At 43.0% G+C, this 19,810-nt stretch overlaps 1 protein-coding gene across 3 annotated transcripts in view; it reads right to left on the reverse strand.

The window, feature by feature from the left end:
• The window catches only part of LOC122921143 (capping protein, Arp2/3 and myosin-I linker protein 3-like), a 782,130-nt gene that overhangs the window by 233,890 nt on the left and 528,430 nt on the right, over positions 1-19,810 (reverse strand). The gene's annotated exons all lie outside the window — the stretch shown is intronic.

Here is a 19,810-nt window from a genome sequence, read left to right on the forward strand (position 1 = left end):
ATATACATGTATTTAAAAGTTTGCTTGCAGACCTTTATTATATTTGCACAACAGCCTCTAATTTTAGTCCTGTAAAATGCATCTGTAGGAGATCTGGATAGGACTAAAGATGGAGTCAGTAATGTGACTTCTTCAGTTAACTGTCCAGATATCTAATAGGTGAATAGCAGTTTATTGAGATGCAGAATATATATATATATATATATATATATATATATACATACATATACATACAGTGGGATGCGAAAGTTTGGGCAACCTTGTTAATCATCATGATTTTCCTGTATAAATCGTTGGTTGTTACGATAAAAAGTGTCAGTTAAATATATCATATAGGAGACACACACAGTGATATTTGAGAAGTGAAATGAAGTTTATTGGATTTACAGAAAGTGTGCTATAATTGTTTAAACAAAATTAGGCAGGTGTCACGGAAGGTGTGCAGGAAACTAGAAAACACAAAATTAATATACGACTGACTGGATCCAAAACTAAGGAACAAAAAGGGAGAGCCCTGCATCAGACCTGGCTCTCTCCCTGACTGCTCAGCCTATGCGAAAATCCCAATGGTAGATGATCGCATATCCTCGTACCTCGACTGTATAACACCTGAACACCCTATAATAGTGAGGGGACATGACCACCGGCTCCCTACACTAGATACGGAGGGAGTCAGGGTCACCTGGGATCCAGCAAACAGAAAAACACAAATAAATGAACAAAACTTATCTTGTAGAAGACTGAGAAGTAGGAACAGCATGCACACACTCCAGGAAGTTGTGTAAACCGCAAAGTGATGCACTATGGGAAAAGGATTTAAAGGAATGCAATCAGTGCAACTACATGACAGCTGAGAGAGGCTAACAAGATGAGAAAATGAAAGCAAAACAAAGGAACCTCAAGGAGGAGGTTCTAGACGTCTGTCAGAGCTTCTCAGATGTCTGGTGGTGACAGCAGGTGCATAAATTTGGGCACCACAAAAAAGAAATGAAATCAATATTTAGTAGATCCTCCTTTTGCAGAAATTACAGCCTCTAAACGCTTCCTGTAGGTTCCAATGAGAGTCTGGATTATGGTTGAAGGTATTTTGGACCATTCCTCTTTACAAAACATCTTTAGTTCATTCAGGTTTGATGACTTCCGAGCATGGACAGCTCTCTTTAAGTCACACCACAGATTTTCAATTATATTCAGGTCTGGGGACTGAGATGGCCATTCCAGAATGTTGTACTTGTTCCTCTGCATAAATGCCTTAATGGATTTTGAGCAGTGTTTAGGGTCGTTGTCTTGTTGAAAGATCCAGCCCCGGCGCAGCTTCAGCTTTGTCACTGATTCCTGGACATTGGTCTCCAGAATCTGCTGATACTGAGTGGAATCCATGCGTCCCTCAACTTTGACAAGATTCCCAGTCCCTGCACTGGCCACACAGCCCCACAGCATGATGGAACCACCACCATATTTTACTGTAGGTAGCAGGTGTTTTTCTTGGAATGCTGTGTTCTTTTTCCTCCATGCATAACGCCCCTTGTTATGGCCAAATAACTCAATTTTAGTTTCATCAGTCCACAGCACCTTATTCTAAAATGAAGCTGGCTTGTCCAAATGTTCTTTAGCCCACCTCAAGCGGCACTTTTTGTGCTGTGGGTGGAGAAAAGGCTTCCTCTACATCACTCTCGCATACAGCATCTCCTTGTGTAAAGTGCGCCGAATGGTTGCACGATGCACAGTGACTCCATCTGCAGCAAGATGATGTTGTAGGTCTTTGGTGCTGGTCTGTTGGTTGACTCTGACTGTTCTCACCATTCGTCGCTTCTGTCTATCCGAGATTTTTCTTGGTCTGCCACTTCGAGCCTTAACTTGAACTGAGCCTGTGGTCTTCCATTTCCTCAATATGTTCCTAACTGTGGAAACAGACAGCTGAAATCTCTGAGACAGCTTTCTGTATCCTTCCCCTAAACCATGATGGTGAACAATCTTTGTCTTCAGGTCATTTGAGAGTTGTTTTGAGAGCCCCATGTTGCTACTCTTCACAGAAAATTAAAAGAGGAGGGAAACTTACAATTTACCCCCTTAAATAGTCTTTCTCATAATTGGATTCACCTGTGTATGTAGGTCAGGGGTCACTGAGCTTACCAAGCCAATTTGAGTTCCAATAATTAGTTCTAAAGGTTTTGGAATCAATAAAATGACAACAGTGCCAAAATTTATTTACCTGCCTAATTTTGTTTAAACAATTATAGCACATTTTCTGTAAATCCAATAAACTTCATTTCACTTCTCAAATATCACTGTGTGTGTCTCGTATATGATATATTTAACTGACATTTTTTATCGTAACAACCAACGATTTATACAGGAAAATCATGACGATTAACAAGGTTGCCCAAACTTTCGCATCCCACTGTATATATACACAGTAAGAACCAAAAGTTTGGACACACCTTCTCAATCAAAGAGTTTTCTTTATTTTCATGACTATGAAAATTGTAGATTCACACTGAAGGCATCAAAACTATGAATTAACACATGTGGAATTATATACATAACAAAAAAGTGTGAAACAACTGAAAATATGTCATATTCTAGGTTCTTCAAAGTATCCACCTTTTGCTTTGATTACTACTTTGCACACTCTTGGCATTCTCTTGATGAGCTTCAAAAGGTAGTCACCTGAAATGGTCTTCCAACAGTTTTGAAGGAGTTCCCAGAGATGCTTAGCACTTGTTGGCCCTTTTGCCTTCACTCTGCGGTCCAGCTCACCCCAAACCATCTCGATTGGCTTTAGGTCCGGTGACTGTGGAGGCCAGGTCATCTGGCGCAGCACCCCATCACTCTCCTTCATGGTCAAATAGCCCTTATACAGCCTGGAGTTGTGTTTGGGGTCATTGTCCTGTTGAAAAATAAATGATGGTCCAACTAAATGCAAACCGGATGGAATAGCATGCCGCTGCAAGATGCTGTGGTAGCCATGCTGGTTCAGTATGCCTTCAATTTTGAATAAATCCCCAACAGTGTCACCAGCAAAGCACCCCCACACCATCACACCTCCTCCTCCATGCTTCACGATGGGAACCAGGCATGTAGAGTCCATCCTTTCACCTTTTCTGCGTCACACAAAGACACAGTGGTTGGAACCAAAGATCTCAAATTTGGACTCATCAGACCAAAGCACAGATTTCCACTGGTCTAATGTCCATTCCTTGTGTTCTTTAGCCCAAACAAGTCTCTTCTGCTTGTTGCCTATCTATAGCAGTGGTTTCCTAGCAGATATTCTACAATTTACAACGCAGTCCAGTGCACATCTTGCATGATGTATACAGTCCTGGAACTGCAGTTCCAGGGTGCATATCTTTGTTCTAGATGTGAGCAAATAACCCGTTTGGAATCGCAAATCGAGTCTCTAAACGGGCAAGTTGCAACACTGAGAGGCATTGATAATTTGCAAAAGAGTTTGCTTCTCACCGAGCAAGCACTCTTTGGGGTAGATGAGGGGGAGGGTGACAGAGAGGAGGCTGAGGAAAGTGAGGTAGCTAGCTGGGTAACAGTTAGAAAGCGGGGTAGAGGGAAGAGTGCCAGGGAGGCTAGCCCCTGATCTGACACACCCCAACAAGTTTGCACGTTTGGCAGATGAGGGGGATGTCAGTCCGGGGACGGCACTGCTGCAGCCGGACACTTCCTCTGCCAGTCAGGGGAATGTCAGCTCCAGTAAGCAGGGAACCAGGAGAGCAGGGCAGGCCAGACAGGTGCTGGTAGTGGGCGACTCCATTATTAGGGGAACAGATAGGGAAATCTGTCACAAAGACCGTGATCGCCGAACAGTGTGCTGTCTTCCTGGCGCTAGAGTTCGACACATCGCGGATCGGGTTGACAGATTACTGGGAGGGGCTGGAGAAGATCCAGCGGTCATGGTCCATATCGGAACCAATGACAAAGTTAGAGGTAGGTGGAGAGTCCTTAAAAATGATTTCAGGGATTTAGGTCAAAAGCTGAGGGCAAGGACCTCAAAGGTAGTATTTTCCTGAAATACTGCCTGTACCACGAGCCACACAAGAAAGGCAACGGGAGATTAGGGAGATTAACAAGTGGCTCAAGAACTGGTGTAGGAAGGAGGGGTTTGGGTTCCTGGAGAACTGGGCCGATTTTTCTATCGGCTACAGGCTCTATCGTAGGGACGGGCTGCACCTCAATGGGGAAGGGGCAGCTGTGCTGGGGAGAAAGATGGCTAGAAGGTTGGAGGAGTGTTTAAACTAGGGACTGGGGGGAGGGTAATTACGTTATAGGACGGGAAGATAGCGCAGATAGAGACCGGGGGCAAGGTAATGGGACTGGGGGAGGAATGGAAGGAGGGACTAGAACAGTTCAGAAGAAAAGGTGTAGGGTAAAAAATATACATAAACCTCTCAAATGTATGTATACTAATGCCAGAAGTCTGACTAATAAAACTGGTGAACTGGAATTAGTGATGTGTGAGGAGAACTATGACATAGTGGGAATAACTGAGACATGGCTGGATGATAGCTATGACTGGGCGGTTAATGTACAAGGTTACAGTCTGTTTAGAAAGGATCGTCAAAACTGGAGAGGGGAAGGGGTTTGCCTTTATGTAAAGTCTTGTCTAAAGACCACACTCCGCGAAGATATAAGTGAGGGACATGAACATGTGGAGTCAGTGTGGGTAGAGATACATGGAGCTAAAAACAACAATAACTTACTAATAGGAGTTTACTATAACCACCTAATATACCAGAGTCCACAGAAAATCTATTACTAAACGAGATAGACGAGGCGGCAAATCATAATGAGGTGGTTATTATGGGGGACTTCAACTACCCAGATATAGACTGGGAAACTGAAACTTGTATATCTCATAAAGGAAACAGGTTCTTGGCAATAACCAAAGACAATTACCTCTCCCAACTGGTTCAGGACCCGACTAGAGGGACGGCCATACTGGACTTAGTATTAACCAATAGGCCGGACAGAACAACAGATGTGCAGGTTGGGGGACACCTGGGAAATAGTGACCACAAAGTAATAACCTTCCAATTATCATTCAAAAGAGCGTTTCTACAGGGAGGAACAAAAATACCAAACTTCAAAAAAGCTAAATTTAGCCAACTAAGAGAGGCCATAGGCAAACTAACTGGGACAAAGTCCTCAAAAATAAAAATACAGCCACAAAATGGGATATCTTTAAAAACATCCTAAAATCTCATTGTGAGAGGCACATACCGTATGGTAATAAAAGGTTAAGGAACAAAAAGAAACCAATGTGGATAAATAGAACTGTAAAGAAAGCAATAAATGACAAAAAGAAAGCATATCATTCACTGAAACAGGAGGGGAGCACGGAAGCACTGAAATACTATAAGGAAAAAAATAGAACATGTAAAAAACAAATAAAAGCGGCCAAACTAGAGACCGAGAGATTAATTGCCAAAGAGAGTAAAACTAACCCTAAAATGTTCTTCAATTATATAAATGTTAAAAAGTATAAATCTGAAGGTGTCGGCCCTTTAAAGAGTAATGAGGGGGAAGTCGCAGAGAGTGATGAGGAGAAAGCAAAGCTGTTAAATATTTTTTTCTCCAATGTATTCACTGAGGAAAATAAATTGTCAGATGACATGCCGAATGCAAAAATAAATTCCCCATTAAAAGTGTCCTGTCTGACCCAGGAAGAAGTACATCAGCGACTTAAAAAGATTAAAATAGACAAATCGCCAGGACCGGATGACATACACCCCCGTATCCTAAAGGAATTATGTAATGTCATAGCCAGACCCTTATTTCTGATATTTGCTGACTCTATACTGACTGGGAATGTCCCACAGGATTGGCGCATGGCATATGTGGTGCCAATATTCAAAAAGGGACAAAAAACAGAGCCTGGAAACTATAGGCCGGTAAGTTTAACATCTGTTGTGGGTAAACTGTTTGAAGGTTTTCTGAGAGATGCTATATTAGAGCATCTCAACAGAAATAAGCAAATAACGCCATATCAGCATGGCTTCGTGAGGGATCGGTCATGTCAGACTAATTTAATCAGTTTCTATGAGGAGGTAAGTTCTAGACTTGACAGCGGCGAATCAATGGATGTCGTATATCTGGACTTCTCCAAAGCATTTGACACTGTACCGCATAAAAGGTTAGTATATAAAATGAGAATGCTCGGACTGGGAGAAAACATCTGTATGTGGGTAAGTAACTGGCTCAGTGATAGAAAACAGAGGGTGGTTATTAACGGTACACACTCAGATTGGGTCACTGTCACTAGTGGGGTACCTCAGGGGTCAGTATTGGGCCCTATTCTCTTCAATATATTTATTAATGATCTTGTAGAAGGCTTGCATAGTAAAGTATCAGTTTTTGCAGATGACACTAAACTGTGTAAAGTAATTTACACTGATGAGGACAGTATACTACTACAGAGGGATCTGGATAGATTGGAGGCTTGGGCAGATAAGTGGCAGATGGGGTTTAACACTGATAAATGTAAAGTTATGCACATGGGAAGGAAAAATGCAAGTCACCCATACATACTAAATGGTAAAACACTCGGTAACACTGACATGGAAAAGGATCTAGGAATTTTAATAAACAGCAAACTAAGCTGCAAAAACCAGTGTCAGGCAGCTGCTGCCAAGGCCAATAAGATAATGGGTTGCATCAGAAGGGGCATAGATTCCCGTGATAAGAACATAGTCCTACCACTTTACAAATCGCTAGTCAGACCACACATGGAGTACTGTGTACAGTTCTGGGCTCCTGTAAACAAGGCAGACATAGCAGAGCTGGAGAAGGTCCAGAGAAGGGCAACTAAAGTAATAACTGGAATGGGGCAACTACAGTACCCTGAAAGATTATCAAAATTAGGGTTATTCACTTTCGAAAAAAGACGACTGAGGGGAGATCTAATTAATATGTATAAATATATCAGGGGTCAGTACAGAGATCTATCCCATCAGCTATTTATCCCCAGGACTGTGACGAGGGGACATCCTCTGCGTCTGGAGGAAAGAAGGTTTGTACACAAACATAGAAAAGGATTCTTTACGGTAAGAGCAGTGAGAATATGGAACTCTCTGCCTGAGGAGGTGGTGATGGTGAGTACAATAAAGGAATTCAAGAGGGCCCTGGACGTATTTCTGGAGCTTAATAATATTACAGGCTATAGCTACTAGAGAGGGGTCGTTGATCCAGGGAGTTATTCTGATTGCCTGATTGGAGTCGGGAAGGAAGTTTATAGTCCCCTAAAGTGGAGAAAATTGGCTTCTACCTCACAGGGTTTTTTGTTTTTTTTGCCTTCCTCTGGATCAACTTGCGGGATAACAGGCCGAACTGGATGGACAAATGTCTTTTTTCGGCCTTATGTACTATGTTACTATGTATGAAGGCCTGATTCACACAGTCTCCTCTTAACAGTTGTTCTAGAGATGTGTCTGCTGCTAGAACTCTGTGTGGCATTGACCAGGTCTCTAATCTGAACTGCTGTTAACCTGCGATTTCTGAGGCTGGTAACTCGGATGAACTTATCCTCCGCAGCAGAGGTGACTCTTGGTCTTCCTTTCCTGGGGCGGTCCGCATGTGAGCCAGTTTCTTTGTAGCGCTTGATGATTTTTGTGACTGCACTTGGGGACACTTTCAAAGTTTTCCCAATTTTTCGGACTGACTGACCTTCATTTCTTAAAGTAATGATGGCCACTCGTTTTTCTTTACTTAGCTGCTTTTTTCTTGCCATAATACAAATTCTAACAGTCTATTCAGTAGGACTATCAGCTGTGTATCCACCTGACTTCTCCACAACGCAACTGATGGTCCCAACCCCATTTATAAGGCAAGAAATCCCACTTATTAAACCTGACAGGGAACACCTGTGAAGTGAAAACCATTTCAGGTGACTACCTCTTGAAGCTCATCAAGAGAATGCCAAGAGTGTGCAAAGCAGTAATCAAAGCAAAAGGTGGCTACTTTGACGAACATAGAATATGACATATTTTCAGTTGTTTCACACTTTTTTGTTATGTATATAATTCCACATGTGTTAATTCATAGTTTTGATGCCTTCAGTGTGAATCTACAATTTTCATAGTCATGAAAATAAAGAAAACTCTTTGAATGAGAAGGTGTGTCCAAACTTTTGGTCTGTACTGTATATATATATATATATATATATATATATATGTATATATATATATACAGACGTGGACAAAATTGTTGGTACCCTTTGGTCAATGAAAGAAAAAGTCACAATGGTCACAGAAATAACTTTAATCTGACAAAAGTAATAATAAATTAAAATTCTATAAATGTTAACCAATGAAAGTCAGACATTGTTTTTCAACCATGCTTCAACAGAATTATGTAAAAAAATAAACTCATGAAACAGGCATGGACAAAAATGATGGTACCCCTAACTTAATATTTTGTTGCGCAACCTTTTGAGGCAATCACTGCAATCAAACGCTTCCTGTAACTGTCAATGAGACATCTGCACCTCTCAGCAGGTATTTTGGCCCACTCCTCATGAGCAAACTGCTCCAGTTGTGTCCGGTTTGAAGGGTGCCTTTTCCAGACTGCATGTTTCAGCTCCTTCCAAAGATGCTCAATAGGATTGAGGTCAGGGCTCATAGAAGGCCACTTTAGAATAGTCCAATTTTTTCCTCTTAGCCATTCTTGGGTGTTTTTAGCGGTGTGTTTTGGGTCATTGTCCTGTTGCAAGACCCATGACCTGCGACTGAGACCAAGCTTTCTGACACTGGCTAGTACATTTCTCTCTAGAATTCCTTGATAGTCTTGAGATTTCATTGTACCCTGCACAGATTCAAGACACCCTGTGCCAGACGCAGCAAAGCAGCCCCAGAACATAACAGAGCCTCCTCCATGTTTCACAGTAGGGACAGTGTTCTTTTCTTGATATGCTTCATTTTTTCGTCTGTGAACATACAGCTGATGTGCCTTGGCAAAAACTTCGATTTTTGTCTCATCTGTCCACAGGACATTCTCCCAGAAGCTTTGTGGCTTGTCAACATGTAGTTTGGCATATTCCAGTCTTGCTTTTTTATGATTCGTTTTCAACAATGGTGTCCTCCTTGGTCGTCTCCCATGTAGTCCACTTTGGCTCAAACAACGACGGATGGTGCGATCTGACACTGATGTTCCTTGAGCATGAAGTTCACCTTGAATCTCTTTAGAAGTCTTTCTAGGCTCTTTTGTTACCATTCGGATTATCCGTCTCTTAGATTTGTCATCAATTTTCCTCCTGCGGCCACGTCCAGGGAGGTTGGCTACAGTCCCATGGATCTTAAACTTATGAATAATATGTGCAACTGTACTCACAGGAACATCTAGTTGCTTGGAGATGGTCTTATAGCCTTTACCTTTAACATGCTTGTCTATAATTTTCTTTCTGATCTCTTGAGACAGCTCTTTCCTTTGCTTCCTCTGGTCCATGTCGAGTGTGGTACACACCATATCACCAAACAACACAGTGATTACCTGGAGCCATATATATAGGCCCAATGGCTGATTACAAGGTTGTAGACACCTGTGATGCTAATTAGTGGACACACCTTGAATTAACATGTCCCTTTGGTCACATTATGTTCTGTGTTTTCTAGGGGTACCATCATTTTTGTCCATGCCTGTTTCATGAGTTTATTTTTTTACATAATTCTGTTGAAGCATGGTTGAAAAACAATGTCTGACTTTCATTGGTTAACATTTATAGAATTTTAATTTATTATTACTTTTGTCAGATTAAAGTTATTTCTGTGACCATTGTGACTTTTTCTTTCATTGACCAAAGGGTACCAACAATTTTGTCCACGTCTGTATATATATATACACACAGTGGATATAAAAAGTCTACACACCCCTGTTAAAAGGTCAGGTTTCTGTGATGTAAAAAAATGAATGACAAATATAACTAATTTAAGAACTTTTTCCACCTTTAATGTGACCTTTAAACTGTACAACTCAATTGAAAAACAAACTGAAATCTTTTAGGTAGAGAGAAGAAAAAAATCTAAAAATAAAATAATATGGTTGCATAAGTGTGCACACCCTTAAACTAATACTTTGTTGAAACACCTTTTGATTTTATTACAGCACTTTTTTTGGGTATGAGTCTATCAGCATGGCACATTTTGACTTGGCAGGATTTTCCCACTCTTCTTTACAAAAACACTCCATATCTGTCAGATTGCGAGGGCATCTCCTGTGCACAGCCCTCTTCAGATCACCCCACATATTTTCAATCGGATTCACATCTGGGCTCTGGCTGGGCCCTTCTAAAACTTTAATCTTCTTCTGGTGAAACAATTCCTTTGTTGATTTGGATGCATGCTTTGGGTCGTTGTCATGCTAAAAGAAGAAGTTCCTCTTCATGTTCAGCTTTCTAGCAGAAGCCTGAAGGCTTTGTGCCAATATTGACTGGTATTTGGAACTGTTCATAATTCCCTCTAGCTTAACTAAGGCCCCAGTTCCAGCTGAAGAAAAACAGCCCCAAAGCATGATGCTGCCACCACCATGCTTCACTGTGGCTATGGTGTTCTTTTGGTGATATGCAGTGTTGTTTTTGCGCCAAACATATCTTTTGGAATTATGGCCAAAAAGTTCAACCTTGGTTTCATCAGACCATAACACCTTTTCCCACATGCTTTTGGGAGACTTCAGATGTGTTTTTGCAAAATGTAGCCTGGCCTGGATGTTTTTCTTTGTAAGAAAAGGCTTTCGTCTTGCCACTCTACCCCATAACCCGGACATATAAAGAATACGGGAGATTGTTGTCACATGTACCACACAGCCAGTACTTGCCAGATATTCCTGCAGCTCCTTTAATGTTGCTGTAGGCCTCTTGGTAGCCTCTCAGACCAGTTTTCGTCTCGTCTTTTCATCAATTTTGGAGGGACGGCCAGTTCTTGGTAATGTCACTGTTGTGCCATATTTTCTCGACTTGATGATGACTGTCTTCACTGTGTTCCATGGTATATCTAATGCCTCGGAAATTCTTTTGTACCCTTCTCCTGACTGGTACCTTTTAACAATGAGATCCCTCTGATGCTTTGGAAGCTCTCTGTGGGCCATGGCTTTTGCTGTGGAAGGCGACTAAGAAAATTTCAGGAAAGACCAACTAGAGCGGCTGAACTTTATTTGGGGTTAATCGTCAGCTCTCTGTCAGAGGTCGGGTGTCGGGAATGTATCTACAATGTTTGCATTGGTGGGCAGTGCGCCCTCCCGTATTAAAATCATTGATGAGCAGTGCGCCCTCCCCCCCTCCCCGGTATTAAAATCATTGGTGGGCAGTGCGCCCGCCCCGCCCCTCCCTGGTATTAAAATTATTGGTGGGCAGTGCGCCCTCCCCAGTATTAAAATCATTGGTGGAGAGTGCGCCCTCCCCCCCATCATTGATGGCAGCGGCAGTTCCGATCGGAGTCCCAGCAGTGTCATACTGGGGCTTCGATCGGTTTGTAACTTACAGGTCTGTGCGGCGCATTGCTTATGCTTATAGCAAAGCACTGCACAGACCTGTGAGTTGCAAGAAGAAGGAGCGCCGGGTGGCCACAGCGCATGTAAGTATAATACTGCTAAGTAACTAAACATGGCAGCCAGACAGGACTTCAGTAGCGTCCTGGCTGCCATGGTAACTGATTGGAGCCCCAGCATTACACTGCTGGGACTCCGATCGGAACTGCCTCTGCCACCAATGATGGAGTGGGTGGACGCACTGCCCACCAATGATTTTAATACGGGGGGAGGGGGCGCACTGCCCACCAATGCAAGCATTGTAGAAATATTCCCGGCACCCCACCTCTGAAAAGGAGCTGCCTTCCGCGCAATTAACCCCTCAGGTGCCGCGGATGGCAGCACCATGTCAGAGGTACGTCCCCATCACCATGGGAACACCTCAGGTTTAGAATATACCATCGGATCTGAGTTTTCTCCAATCTGATGGTATATTTTAACTTTAAGCGTTACCTACTGTTGAGGAAGGGTGGCATGTGCATATATATATATGTATTGGCGGTGCATCCCCTCAGGGCGATGTGCGCAGATGTGCCCAGCACCTGCGCCCATCCGCCTCTGATATTCCCCAGGGGCTCATCCATGCCCCTGTGGGAATTCATATAATCTGCCCCGTGAATACATATATATATATATATATATATATATATATATATGTATATATATATATATATATATATTTGGGTATCTGCCCCTTTAAGGTGTATGCCCCCTTATAATATGTTATGTAGGGGCTTGTGACCCCTTATATGTGCCCCCTTATGCATAGTTAATGTATACATGGGTATGGATGTGCCCCAAGCATCCATACCCATGTATAATATATATATCTATATTGTATATATATATATATAAACCCCCCCTACATGGACTCAGATGCATCAATGTGAATGTGCCCCAAACATTCACATTGATGTATTCTGAGTAAAGGCGCCAGGATGACCGGATAAGGTCCAGTCATTCTGGCGACCTCAAAAGGATTCAGATTCTAATGAATCTGAGTCCTTTTGTTCTAATTATCTGCAGCCCGGCTGGAGATAATTAGGCATAATAGAGCGAGAGGAGACACCTCCGCTCCCTCTATTATGCGCATTCCGGCATCGCAATTACCATTGCGATGTCCGGAATGCTGAGAGCTGCAGACGGGAGATCAAAGGATCTCCCGCCTGCCAGCAAGTAAGCGCGGCCCTGCGGCGCGCGTGCAGGGATGCGCGGTGACGTCATCTCACCGCGCCGGCCCACGTGTCCCTCACAGTGGTGCGCGCTCGCGCGCCGCTATGTGGGCGGTACGGAGTGCGGGCCGCTGGACATATAAGTCCAGCGGACCCGACACTAAGTTAGAGGAGACCCGGCCGCCCACCCTACCTGAGGATCATCCCCTGGACGACGAGCCCCCCTGGACAACGAGCAATAAACCCTAAGTATCACCCACCCCCCCTATACTACCAACGACACCCTCCTATACCCTCACCACCCCCCTATACCACCAACGACTACCCCCCTGCTGCTATCTACCCCCCCCTGCTACAATACAAATCCCCCCCCTATCCCACCTCCCTGTACCCCATATCTGACCCTACATCCTAGTCCCTTATCATCCCAGTCCCAGGTACCCTTGATCCCCCGCCCTGATCCTATCACCCCTGAACCCTGGTTAACCCTGTCATTTGCCCCTAAGTAACCCTGTCCCACTGATTTATCCTGTATTCTTACCCCTGTATCCCCCTTAGTGTGTGGTTTGATTAACCCTTGTTGTGCCCCCCTAGGGATAGAATATTAGTCAGGTGGGTGGGTTGTTAACGTTACATGTATGTGTGAATTGTCTAGATAGTTTGTGGGTGGACATTGGGAACGTATAGTGTAGTTGAGTATTGTATATGTGTAGTGCTGTGTATTGTTAGTAATTACTGTATTGCGTGCTTAGTATGTAATAAATACCGTTATATTTGTACCCTTTGTGTAGTGTATACTTGTTAGCGGTAGTGAGTAAGGCGCATGCAGCTAGTATAGTGATTAGTGTGTAAAGCATAGCGAAAGTATTGTGTTGTTACTATATAAAGGCATAAATAGGCGGAGTCATCACTAGACGGCTCCTCCTATTTAGGAATATTAATTATCGATATTCGCATAATATTGGTGATTAATATTCCCCCCTTTACACCTACCGAGGACCAGGAAGCGGTGAGTACAAAGCCTTCACCACTTCCTGGTCCTTTTGCCTGGCGTTAAAGACATCCGGCCTTGAAAGGGAACGGCGCTCCTGCTATGAAAAAAGTGCAGGAATGCTGTTCCCACATGTTCCCGCAGGACTCGAGCCCTGATTCGGGTGCTCGGCCGAGCGCACGAATATCGCGATGTGTTCGGGCCAAACACCCGAATACTTTGGGTGCTCACTCATCACTAATCAGGATACTTTCACAACCTCCATAGGTAAAGTGTATAGCACAATACATATAAAACATATACAGGGGTACAGAATTAAAATTTTTAATAAAGACCAATAACAGTTCCAGCTAACTTCCCCTGAGGAAGCTAGATGTGATGTGTGCATCGGAGCTGGAAATGTTAGTGGTCTGTATTTTACGTTTTCATTATGTACCCCTGCATATGTTTTTTATTTATTGCACTCTTGTGAAAGTATCCTGGTCCATTGGTGACTACTTTTGATAGGCTGTCTTTATTGGGGATTGTAGACATTGGTTATTTTTTATTTTTTTGTAGCTTCACCGCTTCAGTTCCTTTTCTTTCTAATGACTGCTGCTGTTACTGATATTCTTTTAGATAACATTGTATTCAAGTTACTAATAAAGTATTGTTTATGATTTTGTAGTACTGTGTATGTGTTCAATTTTTGGTGTGGTTTATCAACTCTGATTTACACAGTGAGGATGTCCTGCCCTGCCCTGTGAGAGGCCTGAGAAGATCTGACAGATTGTTCTGTTTCTCTTTGTTGTGGTTTTTGGGCAGGATTCCACCTCCCCACAGGTTCTGCTCATTAGTTATTTAGTGGTGCTGATTTTACCGGCCTCTGACTTTAGCCCTTGTGGTTTATATTTGCTTCTGGAGTTCTCAGCTGGTGTTTTCTGGATCCCCTGATCCCCGTCCGTCTTAAGCTAAGTCCTACTCCTTCCCTTTTGTTGTGTGTTCTGGCTAGGCCTCAGGAAGACACTGGTTCCTCCACCTTGTGCTAGGAACCGGTCGTCTTATCTCCAGCTCCCTAGTTGAGGGTTTGTTAAGGTTTAGGTTCCAGTGCAAGAGCACTTCCATCTTAAGGATTTGCTCAAGTTGTCAGCAGTCAAGGAAAGGCTCAGGGATTGTCAGGTGGTGACCTTTCCCTGTTCCCTAGCTTTAGGGCCTAGCCTGGAGTTTTGTTGCTTTTGTTGTATTTGGTTTGCTTCCCTTCCCTCACCTACCGTGATAGAGGACTTATATTGGAGCCATTTGTATATTGGTGTTATCATAGAATAGATTTGTAATTTTAGAATAATAGCCTGGTCTAAGTTCATGACTCTGTACACCTATTTAGGTTCATGGTGCCATAGGAACTTTTAATGCTCATGTCACACACTCTAATATTTCGTTGGACCGCCTTTAGCTTTGATTACGGCACACATTCGCTGCGGCATAGTTTCTATAAGCTTCTGCAATGTCACAAGATTTATTACCATCCAGTGTTGCATTAATTTTTCACCAAGCTCTTGCATTAATGATGGTAGAGTCTGACTGCTGTGCAAAGCCTTCTCCGGCACATCCCAAAGATTCTCAATAGGGTTAAGAAAAAATCCATTGGTGGAATAACCTGGTCATTCAGTATGTTCAGGTAGCCAGCTGACCTTATTCTTGGAGCACATACTGTTGCTGAACCTAGACCTGACCAACTGCAGCAACCCCAGATCATAGCACTGCTCCCACAGGCTTGTACAATAGGCATCTGCCTCTCTTCTTACTATGATGCGCCTATCACTGTGGAACAGGGTAAATCTTGACTCATCAGACCACATGACCTTCTTCCATTGCTCCGGAGTCCAATCTTTATGCTCCTTAGCAAATTGAAGCCTTTTTTTCCTGGTTTGCCTCACTGACTAGTGGTTTTCTTATGGCTACACAGCTGTCCCAATCCCTTGAGTTCCCTTCTCACTGTCAATGTGGAAATGCTCTTACTTTCGCTATTAAACATAGCCCAGAGTTCTACTGTTGTTTTTCTTCAATTTGATTTCCCCAAACGTTTAAGTGATCTCCGACCACGATCATTCAGGATTTATTCCCCGCTACATTTCTTCCTCGAATATGATGGGTCCCCACTATCCTTCCAGTTTTTAATAATGCGTTAGACAGTTCTTAACCTAATTTTAGTAGTTTCTGCAATCTCTTTAGATGTTTTCTTTGCTTGATGCATGACAATAATTTGATCCTTCTCAAACAGACTAACATCTTTTCCACGACCACGAGATGTGTCTTTCCACATGGTTGTTTAAGAAATGAGAAGCAACTCATTGCACCAGTTGGGGTTAAATAACTTGTTGCCAGCTGAAAGATAATCGCCCATGCAGTAATTATCCAATAAGAGGCGCATACCTATTTGCTTAGTTAAATCCAGGTGGCAACTTTTTTTTGGGACAGGCAGTGTATATTAGATTGGCATAACACTAAATAGACTGGCAGCTATTTGTCCTGACTCCACCATAAATTTGCACACTTGGCCAAGCTTGCATGGTTTTTGAATGGGGAGAAGGAAATAAGTCACTGGCAGACATCTACCTAATGCTTGCTAAGTTGTGACCAGACCAACAGCTACATTCATTCACATTACCTGCTTGGCAGAACATGTGGTTTCAATGGGGAGAAATAAGAAAGCCTCTGCCTAAGGCCTCTTTCACATGGGCGTGTGCGCCCCGTTGCCGTATTGTGGACCGCATTTACGGATCCGCAATACACGGGTGCCGTTCCGTGGGCATTCCGCATCACGTATGCGGACCCATTTACTTCAATGGGTCCACAAATCCGGAGATGTGGAATGGTGCGGAACGGAAGCACGAAACGGAACCCTACAGGAAGCACTACGGAGTGCTTTCGTGGGGTTTCGTCCTATACTTCCGTTCCGCAAAAAGAATGATTATGTCCTATCTTTTTGCGGAACGGCCGTATCACAGACCCATTCAAGTGAATGGATCCGCGATCCGCTGCAGCTGCCCCACGGACTATGTTCGTGCATTGCGGCCCACATTTGGCGGACCGCAGCACGACTACGGGGCACACACGCCCGTGTGAAAGAGGCCTAACACCTATGGCTTTTCGAGACATCTCTGGCAGCTGCATATGTCACCAGAGAGCAAAAAGATTGGGTGCTGAAATTCAGCTGACCCAGTTCTTTTCTTCACAGCCTCATGTGTTATGGGAGAGTCAGAAAACTCCCAATACAAATTAGATTGTTAGACAGTGCTGCCAAAAAAAAAAAACGAATGCACATCAAGACCTTTACTCAGTGTGATCTCATCGTACAACTGAGCCAGGTCTAAAGTTTAAGGGGGCGTCATTTAGTATTCAGAAATCTGCCTATATTAGGTGTATTTCTAGTGCAGATTGCAGCGCAAAGTTAATTTGTGCCACAATCTGCAACTTTTCCTTGCTCACGCCTGTTTTAGGTCTAAATGTAAGCGATCATGGAATCTGGTTTATATTTAGACTGGTGCTGGATACGCCTGAGTTATTTAGAAGCCTGCGCCTCTTCATAACTTCGGCGGATCCACCGCCAACTATAGGAGTTATAAAGACTTAATAAATGACCCCATAAGTGTCTATAGCCTCACTATCATCAAGCCACACCTCAGTGCATATTCAGCTGTAGACAGCCCCTAGAGCTGTCTAGGTGTGCACAACGTTTTCTGGGTGGGAGCCACATTGTCAGACTGAAGAAATCCCAAGAGGCGAAAATAAAATTTAAAGGGGTATTATAAAGTGGAATACTGTATTCATGGTGTATTGTACACATAGTATATATCATAAATGTCTAGTTATACCTCCAGGACTCCCATCTAATGGAAGAATACATGAAAAATGCACGTGAGCAGCCACAAGACATAGACATAGAGTTGCAAGAAAAAGTATGTGAACCCTTTGGAATGATATGGATTTCTGCACAAATTGGTCATGAAATGTGATCTGATCTTCACCTAAGTCACAACAATAGACAATCACAATTTGTTAAACTAATAATACACTAATAATTAAATGTTACCATGTTTTTATTGAACACACCATGTAAACATTAACAGTGCAGGTGGAAAAAGTATGTGAACCCTTGGATTTAATAACTGGTTGAACCTCCTTTGGCAGATCAGACGTGCACAACGGTCAGGAGTAATTCTTGACCATTCCTCTTTACAGAACTGTTTCAGTTCAGCAATATTCTTGGGATGTCTGGTGTGAATCGCTTTCTTGAGGTCATGCCACAGCATCTCAATCGGGTTGAGGTCAGGACTCTGACTAGGCCACTCCAGAAGGCGTATTTTCTTCTGTTTAAGCCATTCTGTTGTTGATTTACTTCTATGCTTTGGGTCGTTGTCCTGTTGCAACATCCATCTTCTGTTGAGCTTCAGCTGGTGGACAGATGGCCTTAAGTTCTCCTGCAAAATGTCTTGATAAACTTGGGAATTCATTTTTCCTTTGATGATAACATTCCGTCCAGGCCCTGACGCAGCAAAGCAGCCTCAAACCATGATGCCCCCACCACCATACTTCACAGTTGGGATGAGGTTTTGATGTTGGTGTGCTATGCTTCTTTTTCTCCACACATAGGGCCAGATTTATGATGACTCTGACAGCTCACTCCACTTTAACACATGGCTAAAGTCAGTTTTAGCCAAGTCAGATTTATGATCGGCCCTTTAAGACTGTAATAAATGTGGTTTGACGGTAGCAGTTTATCCGTCAGTAAGCAGCTTTACAAAAGTCGCACATCTTTACGAAAAAGTCGCACGCTTTTATGAAAAAGTCGCATGTTCTATTAAAAAGTCTCATAAGATAAGCGTGGTCCTCACTGGAGGGAAATTGCGACTTTTTTGCGACTTTTTAAATAGTCCCAATAGCAAATCTGTCTAGAGATTTATTTGCATAAGAAAACACGCCCACTTTCAGAAAACTGGGGAGCATAGTGCCGAGCAAAAAAAAAAAGTCGCAAATTTGTGCGCAGTTTTAGCGTTTGGGACTTTTTTGGGGACTTTTTCACTCCATTATTCTGACCTGAGCTAATGATAAATCTGGCCCATAGTGTTGTGTGTTTCTTCCAAACAACTCAACTTAGGTTTCATCTGTCCACAGAATATTTTGCCAGTGCTGCTGTGGAACATCCAGGTGCTCTTGTGCAAACTGTAAACGTGCAGCAATGTTTTTTTGGACAGCAGTGGCTTCCTCTGTGGTATCATCCCATGAAATCCATTCTTGTTTAGTGTTTTATGTATCGTAGATTCTCTAACAGGGATGTTAGCATATGCCAGAGACTTTTGTAAGTCTTTAGCTGACACACTAGGATTCTTCTTCATCTCATTGAGCAGTCTGCGCTGTGCTCTTGCAGTCATCTTTACAGGACGGCCACTCCTAGGGAGAGTAGCAGCAGTGCTGAACTTTCTCCATTTATAGACAATTTGTCTTACCGTGGACTGATGAACAGCAAGGCTTTTGGAGATAGTTTTATAACCCTTTCCAGCTTTATGCAAGTCAACAATTCTTAATCGAAGGTCTTCTGAGAGCTCTTTTGTGCAAGGCATCATTCACATCAGGCAATGCTTCTTGTGAAAAGCAAACCCAGAACTGGTGTGTGTTTTTTATAGGGCAAGGCAGCTGTAACCAACACCTTCAATCTCATCTCATTGATTGGACTCCAGTTGGCTGACACCTCACTCCAATTAGCTCTTGGAGAGTTCATTAGTCTAGGGGTTCAAATACTTTTACCACCTGCATTGTGAATGTTTACATGGTGTGTTCAATAAAAAACGTGGTAACATTTAATTCTTTGTATGTTATTAGTTTAAGCAGACTGTGATTGTCTATTGTTGTGACTTAGATGAAGATCACATTTTATGACCAATTTGTGCAGAAATTCATATCATTTCAAAGGGTTCACATTCTTTTTCTTGCAACTGTACATGTCTGTTACCAGATGGTTGGGGGCCGCATAGAATGGTATCAATGGCCGCATGTGGCCCCTGGGTTGTGCACCCCTGCCCTAGAGTAACAGCACATATCTGCTGTTAATACACCCAACAAACACCTTCCAAGGATACATGTGACA

Source organism: Bufo gargarizans, chromosome 10 (assembly GCF_014858855.1).
Source record: "Bufo gargarizans isolate SCDJY-AF-19 chromosome 10, ASM1485885v1, whole genome shotgun sequence".
NCBI lineage: Eukaryota > Metazoa > Chordata > Amphibia > Anura > Bufonidae > Bufo > Bufo gargarizans.